This window comes from Hipposideros armiger, unplaced genomic scaffold (assembly GCF_001890085.2).
Source record: "Hipposideros armiger isolate ML-2016 unplaced genomic scaffold, ASM189008v1 scaffold_1573, whole genome shotgun sequence".
NCBI lineage: Eukaryota > Metazoa > Chordata > Mammalia > Chiroptera > Hipposideridae > Hipposideros > Hipposideros armiger.
Genome location: NW_017732923.1, coordinates 75,745 through 82,765, shown reverse-complemented (window position 1 = coordinate 82,765; position 7,021 = coordinate 75,745).

Sequence of the window (7,021 nt, the reverse complement as noted above, 5' to 3'; positions counted from 1 at the left end):
AACTCCTAGAAGAAAACATAAGCAATAAACTCTTAGACATTGGTCTTAGAAATATTTTGGGGGGATATATCTCAGAAAGACAACAGAAGCAAAAATAAACAAATAGGATTTTATCAAACTTAAAAAAGCATTTAACAACAAAGAAAACCATCAACAAAACCTAAAGGCAACCTACTGAATAACAGAAGAGATTTGCAAATGATATATTTAAAAAATCATATAGTTCAACATCAAAAAGTAATACAAACAATCTGATTAAAAAATAGCCAGAGGACCGGAATAGACATATCTTCAAAGAAGACATACAGATGGCCAACATACACATGAAAAGATGCTCAACATCAAAAGTCANATGAAATTTGTTTTGGTTAGGTTTACATTTCTAGCACGTGAATAGTGTTAGAGCATTTATTCAGCTAAATAGTATCTGTTGAATAAATGAGTGAGAGGAAATAGAACACAAATAAGCCCTGTCTGGTAGCAGTGGTGATGGGGGGACACATTCTACTGAAAAATTGGAGCCAGATAAGAGGTTAATCAAAATAAATAACTGAACATTAATACATATGTAAAATTTGACCTATTTTTGGTTGATCTGTCAGTCTGCCGATCTATCTCTCTATCCATTGTGAAAAAGACACACATACTCAGGTCTTTGTAAGCACAGAAAAAAACGTTCATCAGGATACATCCCAAACTAGTAATAATGCATCACTAATAGTGTTGGTGCTAAATCCTAATTTATGTGCCATCTCTCAGCTTCTTAGCAAGTTCTGCGCCAGACATTTAGCCCAGCAAACTTTGTAGAGACTGCCCTTAGGTACTGGATCTACTGCCCTGTGTGGGGATTCCTGGAGGTTTTACCCCTATGCCCCTTAACCACCTGTAGCCAAATACTGACAAGAGAGAGCAGTACAATGTTTTCGGCATCTTTGTCTGGAAATAGGAAAAACAAACAAACAAACAAACAAACAAACAAACAAACAAAAACTCTGAGGAGTGGCTGACTACATTACATATGGGGGCCCAGTGCAAAATGAACATGGTGGGATTCTTGCTCAAAAACTAAGAGGAGTCCTTCTAAGCAGGGCAGGACTGTGCATTTAGGCCTCATGATCATGAAGCTGGTCCTGTTTTGAAGTATAATTTATACCACAGAGGTTCAGAGGTATTAAGTTGAATCTCTGACTTCACCTGAAATTGCATACTTTCTTGGATCATTCCTTGTTCTGCCCCTTCCTTTTAATAATTTTCCTGGGAGTACTCCCTTAATGAATCACTTGTACCTGAATCTTTGGCTAAAGCTCATCCTTATGAGCAGTAAATGTCTTTATAAGATAACTGTGAGGTCATGTTCAATAAAACGCTGAATACACAGTTTGCTTCAATTGATACCCAATTAGAGAAAGTATAACAGATAATCTGTAGGAGTTTACCTACCATAAATACTACTTTCTCTCAAGTTTCTAATACTCATTATTTTGATAATACTGCATCAAAATCTGATTTAAATAACTAAATAAATAAATAAAAATTCTAACCAGAATATGTTCTCTTTATCCACAGTAAAATGCGAAGCAGGCTGGCAAACTTTCCTTAAAGTGTTTGCTTCCTCTGAGTATTTCAAAGCTTTAAAGAAAGTAGTAATAAAAGTTTCCCTATCCTCATAAATGTTCCAAAGCAGTTTGAGAGATGTTTGCAGAGAATGTTTTCACTGTCAAAATAACCATGGAGAGCTTTAAGGGAACTGTGAAGTGGCATGATAAGAGGGGTGAGGCATATTTAGCACATATAAAATGTGAGCCCCTTTTGAGCTATCGAATTGGATTGTCACTCTTTTTTACTGCCATGAATTTAATCTTTTTATTCTTTCTACTTCAAAAGATTCATTTCAATAGGTATAGGAAGCATATATGGAAACTCCAATGGCTGGACTCTGTCTTTGAAGACAAATAAGAGACCTAACTAAGGGAATGGTTTAGTCATCAAAGGAAATTTCAGTCAATTCTCCAATGCCAAACTGCCTTCAAATAGTTATTAATACAAAGCTGATGTCTCCAGGTTATACTAGGCTAGTGAGCAAAAATATAAGTGACATGCTCAACTATTTCTGTAATACATAGTTTCCTGTGAGGGTTTTCTGCTGGAATTATGAACCAGAAACCATTACCACCCTATCATTTAAAAATTATTGGCACAATAAAATACTTTTGGCATGTGCAGATTTTCTAATCTCTATTGACTTTAGTAATTCTCCTACACTCACCTCTCAGTACAATAATACTGACTTTTCTTGGTACTGGCTTGTTAATAGCTTAAAGAATTAGAATTCAAAATAACATAATAAAAACAAAAACATGAACGAAAATCGGTATGTCTTTTGAATGTGCCTTATCTCTGCAAAACATTGTATTCATATATAACATATGATTAAACAGAGAAAGTAATGGATCAGAGATAGAACCCAGGAGAGTCCTTATGTGTGTGATATTCTGCCTTCGCCAATGATTGAGTGATGTATGGTAACATGTCACAATCATGTGTGGGGCCAAACGTGGAACAGATATCCACTATGGGGAACAGGGAAACATTTATATCATAGCATGCTTTATATGGTGTGGGACTTATTTCTTTAATGTTGATCTTAATTTTAGTTTAACCAGGAAGTACATAAAATTATATTAAGGTTTATAAAGTATAAACTTGAACATAAAATGAGGGGTTAATGACAGAGTTAAAAGAAATGATGAGATTTATTTTGCATCCATTCACGCATACACTTGGACAGGTAGAGAAACCATGTCAATTAATTTTATATAGCCTGGTGGTATTTAGATAAAAAATAAGAAAAATATGTTTGTTCTGCGTGCCCAATTGTTATTCTTCTTAAATGTATAAGCGGAATTGGAAAAATGTGCTTACTGTGGTGGCATAGACAAATGTTCATAGATTCTCCGAACTTGCAGGTAAACTGATTTTTATCTCAGGTTCCAACTTTTCTATCATAAACTCTCATTTGCTGATCCCCCTCAAAGGAACCATTGATTGGGTATTCCATACTTTTGTACGTGTACTTCTGTTGCCCCATCTATGTCCAGAATATCCCGAGTAGTTTCAATCCATTTTTTCTAAATCCCAGCACAGCTACAGAAAAATCTCATGTTCTAGTAACCCAGGAAAAATGGATCACTATGGAAGCGATTCTGGCCTAGATTAACAGTTCAGAAATTATTTTTCTAATCACTTGAACAGTTTTTTCAGATGTTGGCCAGTAATACAGTTTAGAAGTCAAACAAATTATTCCAAAGTAGTTCATTTCTAAATAAAACTCTACACATACTACATGTCAGAATGCAGCAAAAAATAGGTTATAGGTTATAGACCATTACTGAGGCAATTGTATTTAGTGCATGTTGTATTAAACATACCGGGGGTGCCAAAAAAATGTATATGAGAGGACACTTCAGTCAACGTTGCTCAAGCAGTAGTTTGCCATAATCAAAAGTGTCTGGACACTGATGGTAACTACTTTGAGTAACTTTCTTAATTGCAGAAATGAAACATGACTTGTATTCATCTTTTGTTATCAAGTATATATTGAGTATTACAATTTTAATACAGTTTCCCTTTCTTAATATGTTTATAAATTTTTTGGCACCCTCTGTATATAAAGCACTCATTAGCTACATGATTCAAGGTAATAAGTATTTTATCAAGCATGGCACAATCATATGGAATTAAGAATTTATTTTTTATAGCTTTAATACTATTTTAAAAACTAATTTTGATCGCATTTCCTTAGTACATTATATAATTGGAAGCATTTTTGTCTTCTCTTCAAAACTCTCTCCCCCTTATACGGTGTCAACAGCCTTGAGCATAATAGAGCCATTCCGCCTTCATGGAGAGACTGTTTGACTTTTATAGATCAATAGAAGTCAGTCACATGTCCCTTGCTTAACCTCTTGTTAAATGCTCAAATATAACTTCAAATGGGCCTCCAAAAAGCTATTTTCATTATAAATGTATTGAAAAATCCATAAACATATTTTTTCTAACTCAGCCCACCAGGGGAAAAACTGCCTTATATGGGCCAGTTATTTTTAGCACCAATAGCACTTCCACACACCAGCCTCTCGCTTCCTGGGACCTTCCAACACTATATAGGGCAAAAATATATTTTAGCATTATACATTTTCTTTGCTTTCCTTTTAGAAATATTTCCTTTATGATGCTTTCTGATTTCCCATCATGTTGACACTTAATTCCCTTTTTCCCCCCAGCAACAGGGGCATGCTATTATTTTTTAACCGCGAAGTAATTTGAAAAGCAATAGAATATTATTTGCCACCTTTCTTTAGACTGAATGCATTTATACCGCTGAATGGCTTATCTGTACTGAATGCAAAAAGGTAAGTGGGTTTGTCTTTGCTATGAATAATTGATCTTGCTAACAAAGCAGCAGAAGGGCTCCGTTGATTTTGAAGAGAGCACACACAGAGGATGCCAGAGTGAGAGCCTTATTATCTCTATAATATCTCACTCTATTTTATAAAAAGAAAAAAAAATGTATTTTGGATGAAGCTCTTTGCAAATGGAATTTAATATTTAGTAGTATAATTCTAAGAAACCGGATCCTATACTATGTCATATGCAGACATTTTTCTAGTTTTGAAAAAGCAATTTGTAAAATCATTCTAGTTGCTTTTAGAAAAAGCAGGAAATTTCCTTTTACTTCTTTTGAGTTGTGAATTCCATTTAATATATACAGTCAGTTACTTAGTGATGTATTTTTCTACTTGAGGACTAAATGCAAATCTCAAGTGCCCTGGCTGTTCAAAAAACAAAAAACAAAAAACTGCTTTTACTGATCTATATCCTTTTGCTGCAGCTTTACATATTATGTTTCCTCTCTTATCTCTGAGCTCTAGCTCTTACCAGCCAGATTCCCTATGGAGATTAAGAAAGAGTAAACATAGGTATTATAATATGGCTAAGATAACTTCTGAATAGGAAAGCCTCAAAATCATACAGGCAAAGAGATCATTTTAAAGAGTTGGACAAATACAAACACTTATTTAAGAAGTGTTGTATGTTGAATTTTATCTCCCCAGAAGTTACATTAGCGTCTTAACCTCAGGGCTATAGACTTAATGTTTGTATTGACCCAAAATTCATATGTTGATACATAATCTCCAATATGTTGGTATTTAGATTTGGAGCCTTTGGGGAATGATTAAGTCATGAAGGTGGAACCCTCGTTAATGGGGTTAGTGCCCTTATAGAAAAGACCCCAGAGCAATCCCTCTCACCTGTTGGCATGTTAGAAGACAGAGAAAAGAGCTGTCTGTGAACCAGGAAGCAAACTCTCACCAGTCACTGCATCTGTCTTGATCTTGAACTTCCCAGCATTCAGAAATGTGAGAAAGAAATACCTGTTGTTTATAAGCCTATGGTATTTTTGTCATAACAGGCTCAAATGGACCAAAGCATCCAGGTACCTGTAAATGTGACCTTATTTGGAAACAGGTTTCTTTCAGATGCCATCAAGTTAAGACAAAATCCTATTGTATTAGAGTGCCATAAAACCAATATAATTGGTGTCTCTATAAGAAGAGACAAGTCACACAGAAATGCAGAGATGCACAAGAAAGGAGGTCATATGATAATGGACATAAAATTGGAGTGATACAGTTGTAAGCCAAGAATACCAAGGGCACCACAAACCACCAGAAGCTAGAAGACAAGCATGGAAGAGTCTTCCTGAGAACCTCAAGAAGGAACCAATGCTACTGACATTGTGATTTCAAACGTCTGACCTCCAGAACTGTGAGGTAATTAACTCTTATTGTTTTGTGGTGATTTCTTATGGCAGTCTTAGAAACTAACACAGATTGTGATATTGTGAGTGGAGTCCTATTGTAACAAATAACTAAAAGTATGGAAGTTGTTTTGAAATTGGTAATAGAAAGAGGTTGAAGAATTTTCATGTGCATGAAAGCAAAAAAGAAAAAAAAAGGAAAAATCTAGATTGGCATGAAGAGGCTGTTTGTAGAAATATGAATGTTAAAGGCAATTATGTAGAGGGCTCTTTAAAAAGACAGGAGAGTTGTAAAGCTTCTCTGTCTTAAAGAATAGATATATCATCATGAACAAAATGTTAGAAACATGAATGTTGAAGGTGCTTCTTGTAAGGTCTCAGAGAAAAGTGAGGAACATGTTACAGGACACTGGAGAGAAAGGTGATCCTTATTGTAGAGTAGCAGGAAATAGGACTGAATTATGTTCTACTTTTGTGTGGAAAGTAAAAATTGTAAGCTAAGGAGATTTCCAAGCAAAGTATTGAAAATGCAGCCTGGTTTCTCCTTGCTCCTTGTAGTAAACTGTGAGAGGAAAGAGATAAATTGAGAAATGAAATGTTACACAAAAAGGAACCAGAACTTGATGATTTGAAAAATTCTGTCTATCATAACACATAAATAAAAAAATGTGCTCTGGAGAGAACACTAAAAGTGTGGATGCACAAGCATGCTGGAGAGATGAGGCACGTGACTCATGGGACCAATCAAACATCTTGGGAGAAATAACTGCCAGCTTGGACTGAAGGGGACAGAGACAGGAGAGTAAGGAGGATATCTGTAAAACATATGGCTTTCTACAAGCAGGAAACAGGCTGTTTACAGGTCAGGACAGCGATGAGAGCTGAGTGGGTGAGGCTGATGGTCCCTCTACAGGCACACAGGCCAGGGCCAACAGGCCCTCTGTGGTCCCAGAGGCTGGGGCTCATTGAGGCCTCATGAGCCCAGGGGATGGATTAAATCACAGAGAATTATACTTGGGCTTTAAAACGTAATGGAATTTTCCCTGTTATGTTTCATCCTGGCTTAGGTCTCATGACTACTAGTTTTTTCTTCCATTTCTCATATATATATATATATATATAATTAAATTTATGGAGGTGACAATGGTTCGTAAAATTATATAGGTGCTAAGCAAAATAAACCCCCTTCTTTCTTTTAGA